This window comes from Myotis lucifugus, unplaced genomic scaffold (assembly GCF_000147115.1).
Source record: "Myotis lucifugus unplaced genomic scaffold, Myoluc2.0 scaffold_71, whole genome shotgun sequence".
NCBI lineage: Eukaryota > Metazoa > Chordata > Mammalia > Chiroptera > Vespertilionidae > Myotis > Myotis lucifugus.
Window position 1 is genome coordinate 4,011,756 of NW_005871119.1, and position 10,422 is coordinate 4,022,177.

At 35.7% G+C, this 10,422-nt stretch overlaps 1 pseudogene; it reads right to left on the reverse strand.

The window, feature by feature from the left end:
• Window positions 1–9,332: 9,332 nt before the first annotated feature.
• Window positions 9,333–9,840, reverse strand: LOC102426500 (annotated as a pseudogene).
• Window positions 9,841–10,422: the final 582 nt, after the last annotated feature.

Here is a 10,422-nt window from a genome sequence, read left to right on the forward strand (position 1 = left end):
CTCTCATAACTTCTAAAACAAATTTCCATTTGTTTTATTCTATGAAATATAATGGGTTTACATGGGATATGGTTATCCTGCTATAAAAGTATATTTTCATAACATATAGCCTATGGTTGAATTCATGTGTCAAAGATCTCTGTGTCTCAAGTGACTTGGATCACATTCTTGGAATTTATTACATTTCTCTGAGCTCAAGCCCTAACCTTGAAGCAATTGTGTGTGCTTCCTTCTTGCAAGTATTTGAAGACCAGAAATTTTAATGCCTAAGATTACATTAAACTCTATCCAAAGCCATGTCTTGCGTCCCTGAAAATGACAGCGGGTTACTTTCTGAAATCCCTTCCCCCTACCTTGGTTTTTGTTTCTGGAATCATTGGTGCGGTCTTAGATTCATTTAGAGATTCGGTTCTCAGTTTGTCTAACAAGTTTCTGTTTATACAGCTTGTCTGGCATCATGTCTAGGTAGTGCTTCTTTTTTTTCCTCAAAAGTCTCCAGTGTGAATGATAAGATATAAGGTAACCACATTGTTTGCTGATTTGTTTATTCCCTTGTCAGGAGCTGAGGGCTAGAGCCACTAAAGTTGGGCTTTCTTAGGGCTGAGAGTTGATGGTTCTCAGCCAAAGCAACCAATGGGATGAGGAATGAAGACAGTAGAGCAAAAATTGTACAAAAAAGCTAAGATATAAAAAGCCAAACAAACAAACACACACAAAACCCTCTAACTAACATCAGAGTCAACAGTCCAGAATTTGGTCTCATAGATGAAAACAAATGCAAAACAGATGGAGTTTTCCATGGTTTTTAGCAAAAACCATGATTGAGGCCTATTTTTAAATAGCCTTGACAATATGTGATTCAGGGTTTCAATTTTACGGAAAAGGCAGAGAATCCTTGTGTGGTGTTTGTCTTAAACACAACATCTCCCTGGTAACTCCAAATCTTCTTTAAAAGGGTACAGACATGATCTTCTTGTAAAACTTCCTTAGTGGGTCTCATTTTCCGAAGTCTTCTATATGTTTGTTTGAGGTATAATTTAGGTCCCAGGTTCGATTCCGGTCAAGGGCATGTGCCTTGGTTGCGGGCATATCCCCAGTAGGAGATGTGCAGGAGGCAACTGATCGATGTTTCTCTCTCATCGATGTTTCTAACTCTCTATCTCTCTCCCTTCCTCTCTGTGAAAAATCAATAAAATATATTTAAAAAAAAAAAAAAACTTCCATAGTGGGTCTCATTTTCCAAAGTCTTCTATATGTTTATTTGAGGTATAATTTAGTTTGTCACCTTTGTTATATTGTGTAGTTATTCTTGGGCGAAGAAAGCAGTTGTCTGAACTAAGAATAAAAATATTCTATCTTATAGAACTTTCTCTCATTTTGATATTCATTGTAGGCCGATGGAGATGCTCATTTGTCCAAGTCTGGTGATCTGTTCCTGTCTTCAGCCCCACATGTCATATTTCTAATCCCACTCCTTTAGCTCACCTCCTCCGGTCTGGGGACTTGTACACAGAGAAGGATGTGAGGCCCTCTTCCTGATGCCAGCCCTGCCCCAGACACGCTCCTTGGCTTTCATAATTCACTATTCCCTGAAGCTTTAGATTCCTTTCTTCCTCCTCCCCTCTCCCTTTTTTAAAAAATAATGCTCTATCTTTTATATGAGAATATAGGTAAAAACCTATTGGAAGATGATTATAAAGTGGGAAAACTCTTCAAAGCTCATCTAGAATCTGTTAGACATTTAAGCAGAGGAATATACACCATTCTAAACTGTCCCCTGGAGAGAAGGGTCTCTCTTCCAGTGATTCATGCCGTTCGTGCAGTATCCCTATCCGGCCTCCTGCTGAATCTTTTGCAGGATTACAATCTAGACTGTATTGACAAATTTTCAGAATAGTGTCCCTTTTGTCAGTTGTATACAGAGGACTGTGTTTCAGACAAATCATTCAGGAAGAACTTGATAAAAAGAAGTGGCAAGTTTAGTTTTCAGTCATACCCACTTGCTGAATACAACTATGGGAGTAATATTAACTGGTCATTAGTTTGGGTTGCTCAAGGGCTGCTCATCATTGAAATAACAAATCGTTGAAATTAATCCTTCCACCCCCTGCCCCCAATTCTCATAGAGTCCTTTTTAATAGAATCTGGATAGGGATGTCTTGTTATGAATACTCATTACCATATTAAGTTGTCAAATATTCATTTTATGTAGAGAGATTAGAGAGATTTTGATATTATTGTTATAATGTGGTTAGTTATAATTGAAATTAAATATAATTTTCTCAGCCTTTGGTAAAATCAGATGATTAAGTTAAAGTTCACTGACTAACTCAGCAATTAAAAAAAATATTATTACAAAATAGTATTAGCCTCTAAGAAAATTAGGTCTAAATATATGCATAAAAAAATCTTAGTATTTATAAAGTGAAAATAGTACTTACTGAAATATAGTCATTAGAACATATCAGAAATTGCTCTTTTTCCATTGTGTTGAATGATAATTTACCTTCAATTTAATTTGATAATTATTAAATATGGATCACATCCTCTCCCTTTTAACTTCTTTGCTTCGGTTCCAGGAAACATATTCTCCTTGTTTGTCCCCTACCTCTCTGGCTACTTTTTTTCATCTTCTTGATCTTAATTTTACAGTGCTTTACACATCAGTGATATACTGGTAATGCCAGTATATTTATCTCTAATCTTGATCTTTTCCCTAGATATCAGTCAGGCTCATCTAATGCCTATTTGTCATGTCTATGTGAACATTTTTAAATGTCTCCTCAAACTTAATTTGAAAAATAATACCTCTAATTCCATTCCTTACTTCCTCTAACACACCCCAGCTCTTCCTATAGTCTTCCAACGTCACCAAATGGCAGTTTATGTCTGCCAACTTCAGGTTTACCTCTTAAGAAAAGACCTGAGGTTTAAAACTATGGCATTCTTTATAACTGTAGATTTCAGAACTTTCCTTTAAAAGAAGAATATGTGACTGAAAATGAATTATTCTGATATTATAAATATGAGTACTTATCCCTTATTTTGCTTCAAATGGAAATCATCACAAAGCAACTGGATTGATTAAATACTGGCTTGTAACTTGAAGGCTTCAATAGTTAAAGTATAGATTGAGCCAAGGGTGACCCAGATAGGCTAGATATATGGAATCATTGTTCATCAAGCATCTCTGGAAACTATTGTAAGATCTCATTTAGGAACTCATTGTAATTTTTAAGCAACTAAGCTAAAACATTTTTTTTTGTATTAACAACATTATTTGAAGGAATACAGGACATGTTCCCATTTTAGTTTCAGTTTGTACCAAGTTCACTTTGTTTAATTGGAAGTTTTCCTTTCCTTTTAAAATATTTTATGTAAGTACTGCAAAGCTAAAATTAGTTGGATGAAGCTCTCCAGGACAATTTAGCCTATATTTCCATAGGCTATAGACTGCCCTAAGGATTTTGTTAGATTATTTGTTTAATTGAAACGTTTGAATAGGTAAATCATCCACATGGTAAAAATGTAAAAGTGTATAAAAAGATATTGAGTTAAAAGTAAGTCTCCTTCTTGATCAGGTTATCCTGTATCCCTGTGTCAAAGTAAAAATTGCATTAGACAAAGTTGAACACACAAATCAAAATTTCACCTAAGGCTATTGCATCAGGGAAAGATGCCAAACTCAGTGTGAGTTCAACTCCATAAAAAAAAAAAAGGTAGGTGAGTTTTTAAAATCTGGGCTAGGGAATTCATCTTAGGCCACTGGTGTTTGGTAATTGGCATTTCCCAAGGGATACTTAAACTTTCTCTTATCGTCATCCACAGGAGCTAGGTTTATAAATTGGAGCAGCCACCTCCCTAGGTGTTAGGCTCCTACCTTCCCACAGAGACTGGGAGGTAGGGACAGTCTTCCTTGATGGTTACATTTCAAAGAGAAGGCTCCCAGGTCCTTTAGAAAGATAGTTCTGGGTTATTTAACTGGCAACGGGCTTTTTAAAAAGATTTACATCTTGAAGGGACAGAGAAAGAATTTACAAGAACAAGCTTTCTAAAGGGCAGGAAGAAAAAGGATGTCAGGAGTCTGGGGTAAGCAAGTAACCTGTCTAACGTGTAGTCAGGCTGAATGGATGATAAGGCCATCTTCATCACCATGGACCCTCCCTGGAGACAACTGCTGTCAGTCTCAGATGTCTCTTCCCAGAGATGATCTGTGCCTGATGAGTGTAGATACATTATACATTTTGAATATACACATATTCTGTAACTTTTTTCATGTTACAATATATGCTATAGATTAATATTATAGTAAATGGTATACAGTGAATTATAAACAGTATCTGATTTTATAGATATACCAAACTATTTAAATAATTCTCAATTAAAAGAAATTTAGGCTGTTTTTAGGCTTTTGCTTTGACCAACCATGCTGCACAATGGAACATGCTTTGTTTTGCAGTCAAAAGGGCATTTCTACAGGATAAATTGCTAGAAATGGCATTGCTGGCTTGAAAAGATACATTTCAAGTTTTGTTAGCTGTTACCAATTGCTTTCCCTGTGTTGTACAAATTTTGGCTCACATCAACTTTTGCAAACACAGCATGTTAAAAAAACTTTTTGATTTTTGCCCATGTTACAAGTGAAGAGTAGTCACTTTTTAACTTTTAATTTGCATTTTAGATTATGAACACCAACACTGTCAGCTCACAGACATTCAAATTGTGCAATGAATGAATCAGTTGTCAGTTGCCAGGTAGAAATAGTTTGCTGTGACTAACTATCCATTACTGATAAGATGTCCAAATTATGCTAGGAAAAATGTCAAAAATTATAAAGTGGTTAAAGGACATTTTCCTTTTACAAAACCTTCAAGAGACAGATGGTAAGGGACAACCTTGGATAAGGGAAATTTTCATGCTTTTTTTTTTCTAGTCTCTAAGTTTCCCACTATCATGTTTCAGATTCAAGCTATTCTTCCTTACTGTCTTTTCTGATTCTTGCCTATACTATAGGTAGTCATGAGCTTAGAAAATTAAAAGAAAAAGGAAATTTTGAAAAAAAAAATAAATATTGGAAAGTCTACCTCTTATTTCCCCTGAATCGCCTTTAAGGAATAAAAAAAAGAAGCTGGGTAAGGAGCAGTACTGTTTGTTACGCAAGGTCCTGTTGAGTTTCTCTCCTTATAACGATGTTATTTCATTTAGTCTCCAAGACAACTTTCCAGTGAGTGGTGCCATTTGCATATTACTTGTGTGCAACCTGAGGTTAGAGGAGTGAAGCAGTGGGGCAAGGTTACTTCCAGCTAGGAAACAAAGCTGGAACTGGATCCTTTTCCATGTCATTGCAAAGCCCTGTTTCTTCTACCACATGGCCCATTGTCTCTGTCTATGCCTGGTTGTATAGAAGGGTTTGTCAGTTCATTATGGCTGGCTTCCTGTTTTAACTCGGAAAGGCCTTTCTGTATTTCCTGGCTTGTACTACAGTGAAATATACATAGACATTCTGGAAATTCAGTGGTTGGTACATATGAAAAAGTGAATAATGTTAGTTTGATGGATTATTTTGAACAGGCCAATAAATTAGAGTATATACTAGTGACTCACTGACAGAGAAATGATTGTGTTGATGTTTAAGTTGCGATTGCTTTTTGTCGATCTTCCCAAGAGGAATTTCAGCATATGTGTATTGTGATTCTGTGTTGACAAAGCAACCTTTTTGTTTATTTAACTATTTTTTTTTTCTATAAGACATTTTAACATTACACGGAGAAGAATGCCCCAGTTTGAATTCTGTAGGACATGATTTCCTTTAAATGTTATAAAGGTTGTATGAGAAAAAAAAAGGTGTATAATATGTAAATTTTGGAAATGGGGTGGTAAAAAAAGAAAGTAGGCAGATTGATTTTAACAAAAACTGCAAATTTCGGGGGGTGGGGAGGGCAGTGGGGATTTTGGAATGGTGAGTTTCCCAGTCACATTTGACCTAGAACTTCCTTTTATGAGTATCCTATAGACTAATGGGTAAGAGGAGTGTGCTGTGAAATGTTGGTGTAGAAACTGCTGTCAGTGAGCAAGAAATGCAAATACCAAGCTGAGAATCAAGATATCACTCAATTTACACTATGGTCTTCATGGTCTGAAATGTAGAGAGCCTGCAATTTTTCAGATACTTCTGGCCTGACATTTCCTGTCTTTCACTCACCATGCTCAGCTATCTATCTATCTATCTATCTATCTATCTATCTATCTATTTAAAATATGTTTATATTGACTTCAGAGAGAGGAAGAGAGAGGGAGAGAGAGATAGAAACACCAATGATGAGAGAGAATCATTAATTGTTGCACACTACTGGAGGTTCAGCTAGCAACCCAGGCATGTGCCCTGACTGGGAATCGAATCATCACTTCCTGGCTCATGAGTCCATGCTCAACCTCTGGGCAACACTGGCCAGGCCATGCTCCACCCTTTTACTGCCTTTATATGGTCAGAGCTGTCTGCTATACTTAATGCTGAAGGATAGCCAGGCTTCTGACCATTAATTGTTATATTTGCAAGTTAATCCATGAAACACTGACAGTGTGTGATATAGGTAAAGGAACAAATTTATTTCATGGGATTGTTATATTTCCACCTCATAATGTCTGAAATGTCACTATACATAGCTTTTTAAAAAATTTTCTATTAAATTTTGTATCTTAAAGCACTAAAAATCAGTGATGATTGATTAACAGTAGTAGTAAAATTTTCAGGATGAAGCACTCATTCTCCAAACTGCCAGGTGTGTTGGCCTCCAGTAGCTCACAGTGAGTGCCTGCTCAGCAATTGTCCTCAACAAGAGGGAGCAGCCTGCCCGAGGGAGCAACCCACATCCAATGACTAGCGATGTGGCTGGCATGCAAAGGCCAGGCCCTAACTCAATTCTGGACAACTCTAAAGGGCCAGTGTGGCTGCAAACCTCCCTGTGAATTCTGCTGAGGCCTTTATTGCAAGTTCATCATGTTTAACCTCTCCTTCTGCTCAATCTGTCTTCCTGCATTCTTCTCACAGGTGTTGGTCCCAACAGCCCTGCACAATAAACTCCCTGCACCCACATCTGTATTTCAGGCTGTTTCCTGGCGGATCTTACTTAGGTAATGGTATCTTCTACAGGAACCCAGGTCTACAGGGTGTCCACGAGCATGGAAAAGAAGGCTGAGTTTGTATCTACTTGAGCTGATTGAAGCAAATATGGGTTGTCTAAACGTCTAAAAGTAATACCCATCTAAAGTGCATTAACCAAAATGCTTTTGTAGAGGGAATTTACTCTTTAATGAAAATGAAAAGTTTCTACTTTTTTCAGTGTAGGGGAAGCTGGAGAAAATAAAATTATATATATGGTCATCATGGCCTTGCCTAGGGAACCAGACTTGGTTCATGTTATCAGTCATTTTCAATCATTACACCCCAAGTACTGGGCCTAAATCAGATGTAGGGAGGACATGAAGCCAGCTTTACTCTCCTAATATGACCTGCATTTCTAAATAAAAACATTTGCACATGGGAGAATCACCAAATTTTAACTATTAGGCTAAGTCAAGAGGCTGTAAATCTAGGGAGCCTCCACTAGTTGTGAGAAACACTGTAATTGCCTAGAGAAGGGCTAATCTTGAGGAAATGAGGTAAATTCAGTGACAGAGGCATGAATGGTGGAGAATTGAGGGAGGGAATGGGATCATTTGACTTCTGACAGAAAATGCTACATTAAAATAATCATCTCCTTTCTCTCCTCCTCCACTTACATTTATTGAACATAATTTTATGTCAGACTATGGGTATATTTTTTATCTAGTGTTATGAGGTAGGCATTTTATCCCCATTTAAAGATGAACAAACTAATGCTCACAAAAATCAAGTAAACTGCACAAAGCTACGATCTAGCTCCAAAGCCACATTCTTTCCATTGTACATTTATAATGGAAAGTATGTTTTGTGCTCTTTTATAGCAAGAGAATTAACTACTATCTATATTCAAAAAGTTTCAATTATTTAATCCAACAGAATTATAAATTACTCTCAATATACCAGTTAGGTTGAATTTTGCCTAATAAATTGATATTGAGGAGTAGATAATGTCATGCTTGGCGCTATAACTAAAAAGAATAATGGTAAAAGTAAAAAAATTTCAAAGTGAATTCAGATACTAATTAGGCCTTTGTTTTGTAGATAACTAAGCATCTTGGAAAGAAAAATGCAAATGCTCACTGAATACATTGACTTGTATCATAATTATACCATTAAATATACTGAAAATACCAGTTACCAAGTTGATTATGAAAATAGGTAAATTAAGTTGGTTACCATAGTTGCTGAGTTTATTATTGGTTGTTCTCTTTAAAGTTTAAAAGAAGTTCAGAAAAACTCAGAATTACTGTGAGAACTCTCCTATTTCTCAGGGGTCAGAATATAACTATCTATGGGAATAGAAGGAAACTCTATTATTATCTCGTCTATATATCATTTCTAGGACTACCTCAGGAGAGAAAGAGCGACTTGTATCTTAGGAGAATGGGGAAAGAAGAAATATAAGGAATTATAACTTCTGTTCTCTTGGTATCAGCTATGAAACCAATCAGGATTTAAGAAAAAGTTTTAAAAGTAACTCAGATTTACACACATCCAGTCTAGGATGAATCCAGAACTGTAAATTAGGTTTCCTTATTTCAGGCTGAAGTATTTCATAGAAGTAGTTATGTTAAATATTTAATGTTAATGCAATTGCTGAGTTATATAGTAAAATTAGCAGAATGGAATATATTTATCATTGGATCACCAATTTTTAAATGTAAGGTATATATTACACAGGTTTACATCAACTTTGCAGTGATGGGAAATATAGACAGATGTAGTTATTCAGCAGGATTATTAATATTGTTTATGGTATCCATATTTGTAATATGCTGAATTAAGAGGCATATTGAAGGTATAACAGAACTTGAACAAGGATGTATTGAGATAAATAAGCAAAAAAATGTTTCAGTAAAACATATTCTCCATTTCACATTTTAATATAGCTGTACAGAAAAAATAGAATACTGATAAATTCATGTTAGAAATATGTTTCTAGAAGTACTAGTCAAAATTTTGTTTGTTATATTTTAAAAGCACTAATGGAGAGGCTAGTGAAAGGAAAGCAATAGTAATCCCTCAGTAAAACAAGAAATTCATTTAAGATGTAAAAATTACTTTCTGAATTGATCAAGTTCATGTTTATTTTTTAAAATATAAATTAACTTCAATTGAAGCATATTGTTTTATTATGCTAATTTCTTTTTTTTTTTTACAGTGTAAAATTTTTATATTTAGAATTAGGCAGCTGGACTCAGTGTAGATGATTCCAGTTTTGTTGGCAAATCCAAAGCATCATAGTCAGGAGCCAGTCGAACATATGCCTTCTTCTCTCCATCAGGCCTGATCGGGGTGTTGACCTCAGCCCCGTCAATGTCATAGAGCTTCTTCACAGCAGGTTTGATCTGGTGCTTGTTGGCCTTGACATCCACAATGAACACTAGTGTATTATTGTCTTCCATCTTCTTCATGGCTGACTCGGTAGCCAGGGGGAATTTGATGATGGCATAGTGGTCACGCTTGTTTCTCCTGGGCACGCTCTTCCGAGGATATTTAGGCTGCCTCCGGAGCCTTCGTGTCTTTGGCCGTCGGAAGGTGGGTGACGTGCGGATCTTCTTTTTATTTGTGGCTGTGGACGCCTTTCAACACTGCTTTCTTTGCCTTCAAAGCCTTTGCTTTGGCTTCGGCTTTGGGAGGGGCAGGAGCTTCCTTCTTAGCTTTCGGCTCCATCTTCGTAAAAAGATATTATGCTAATTTCTTGATCATTAATGTGTGCACAGGTGAGTCAACACTAATTTGTTATTTTGCACATTAATGTTGCAATGGCCCTATTAGATATTTACATTCAAACATATAATAGGTATTTTTCCTCTGGGAAAATTTTATTTTTCTTGTTTACTAAATGACATTCTCTGAAACATGCTTATTTCAGTCACTGTTTGGGCAGTTATACTTTGTGAATGCATTTTTTTGCCAATAGGACTAATTATTTGTTGATTAATGGTTCTAAAATTTTAATGCTTTTTTTAGTGTCTCTCAATCAGTTTAAAACTACTAAAGTCATAATTACTTAATAGGTTATTCTCAGATATAAGTGTTAACTGCAAGAGCAAGACAGAAAATTCTGTTGCATGAAAACTTAATGAAAAACTAAACTGAACTGTAAATACAATGAATTTTGGTATATTTTCATTTCCTTATTCTTTAACAGTAAAAACAATGTATGTCACATTTAAATACTAAATGTTTTTAATATTATACTACATTTAAATTTTTTATTAACTTTATTTTGTTACTAATCCATTTGGATTAGGAAT